The sequence below is a fragment of the Solanum stenotomum genome, unplaced genomic scaffold, assembly GCF_019186545.1.
Source record: "Solanum stenotomum isolate F172 unplaced genomic scaffold, ASM1918654v1 scaffold20257, whole genome shotgun sequence".
NCBI classification, from domain to species: Eukaryota; Viridiplantae; Streptophyta; class Magnoliopsida; order Solanales; family Solanaceae; genus Solanum; species Solanum stenotomum.
In genome coordinates, this window is record NW_026025946.1 from 38690 (window position 1) to 41333 (window position 2644).

Here is a 2644-nt window from a genome sequence, read left to right on the forward strand (position 1 = left end):
TCTTGAATATTATATATTATACTTGAGCCTAAACTCCCTTTTATTATATAGTAGAATAGAATATATACTATATAATAAAAGGGAGTTTAGGTCCAAGTATAATATATAATATTCAAGATTGGGACTTTCTTGAATATTATATATTATATTTATTTATGCCCAAGTTCTACTATATAATAAATATAATATATAATATTCAAGAAAGTCCCAATCTTGAATATTATATATTATACTTGGGCTTAAACTCCCTTTTATTATATAGTAGAATAGAATAGAAAATCCCATGATAAATATCCAAACTCTTCTCAATTATTTGCATATTTTTAGGGTCTAATATTTGACTTTGACTTCCATTAATTGCGTAAGCTAAGTATGATATTGACAAATTATAGTACTACTTTTATGCTCTCGTGGTATAAATTAAGAATATCTTTTCTTTGACAAACATGACTATTTATTTATTTAACATGCAAAATATGGTAAATTACTTATTGTAACATGTAAAATTATATTATCTAATAATATTAATGTAAAACTTTTTCTCATTATACAAAGAGGGTATAATTGTACCATTTGATTAACGATAAGTGCATTTTTTTTGTTGTTGCCAAAATGCTAAAGGAAAAGTATAACTATTTGATTTTCACTAGTTCAAGGGCATATCTATTCCATTTGGCCAAAAAAAAACAAACTAAAGTGATCATATATAATTGCTCTATTTTCAATAATTTTGAGGCATTTTTGGCTTTTTATGTTAAATAAAACATTAACAAGTTGCACATACATTCATACTTCCTATGAGTTGTAATTATGTATGTATAACGAAAATTCATCATATTGTGTCTTTTATTTTAATTATCTGCGTTGACCTTATTTGATTAATTTGTTATTATGTTTAGGAACTTTCAGACCTAGATGAAATCAAATTTGATATATATTTGCAATTTAAATAATGAAGCTTTAGTTTATTTGAATTCAATTATTTTATTGCTAAAAATTCATAAAGTTGGACCTAAATTAGCTAATACATATGCAACAATATAATTCATATCCCATGAGTCATGACCATTACTTAAAAAAGTCAATTCTAATTTGTGGACAAAATTGATTGAGTTTGAAATATGTATACGTGTGTGTAGGGGTGTATATAGGTCGGGTTGGTTTGGTTTTTTATCAAAAAAAAACCAAATCAATTATGTCGGTTTATTAAGTTTATAAACCAAATCAAACCAATATAAATCGGTTTTTTCGGTTTCGGTTTTATTCGATTCTTTCGGTTTTATCGGTTTTTTTAAAGAGTGTTTAGGTTTTACAATAGGAGAAGCCAATATTCATCTATCCATCTTCATTTTGTACAAGCTGGAGGTGTTTTTAGTACAAGAATTGCCTTTATTCTACATTTGGACAACTATTTGCTTTCTGGCCAATTTAACACAGACTTTACAAATATCTGTCAAACAAAACCATTTCATCTGTAACACACATCTGTCAAACAAATTACTTAAACTCTTTGATTACATATTTGCTTACATGTGTAAACAAATATGTAATCTTTTTTTATTATTATTCAAAATCAATACTTTTATACGTAAATATTCTTCCAAACAAGGAAGAAAAACAAATGATTTATAAGGTACACTCTTTCAATAAAAGAAAAGTCTAATGATCACCAACCCTTCCCATCAAAACTTCAGAATAGCAGAAATCATATTTTGTTGAAAGCAACAATATCACAGCTCTGCACATACTCATTGATAGGTTCAACCGTTAGATAATTCTTGATGAGATCATCCATGGAGATCAAATCATCCACAATGGTAAGCATAATTTGCAGCTTCTTTATACCATATCCAACAGGAACAAATTTAGATGCTCCAAAAGTCAATCCTTTCATATGAACACAACGAACTGCTTCTTCAAGCTTTTTCATATCAGTCTCATCATCCCATGGCTTGACATCCATGAGAACTAAGGACTTGCCAGATTCTTTCTTCTTCCCTGAAGCCTTCAATGCTGCAGCACGTTCTTCAGCAGCCTTCTTTTCCTCTTCAGTTTCCTCACCAAATAGGTCAACTCAAATATGTAATCAACTCTTTGATTACATAATTACATAATTACTTAAACTCTTTGATTACATATTTTCTTACACATATCTACAAGAATTGCCTTTATTCTACAAGAATTGCTTACATATTTGTTTGACAGATAAAGAGAATCCAGTACTTCTTGGTCGTGAATATCTGAACTGGTTGTTTGCTGTTCAAGAATTCTTGTTTAGGCAGTTCATACCATCCATACATAGTGTTTTGATCTAAGATTTCAATTCTTCCGTGTTTCAGCAGTAACATATTCTTCCATGGAGCTAAGGTCCAAAATATGGAAGAAACAAGCGTTTCCACGACTCTACCACCCAGTCAATTCTGTTCCACTTAATCCCTCTTTCATGGCCACATATCTTTCCGGCTAAGGAATGGGAAATCTTTCTCCTGTTACATGAATCCAATTTTCATTTCATCCGGGAAAAGCCATCTTTTTCTCAACAATGTCTTTGGCATTTGATCCAATAGCGTTCCGTTAGATAGGAACATATTTGATAAATACTGATAACTCTCGGATAGAGTATTAGAACGGAAAGATCCATTCT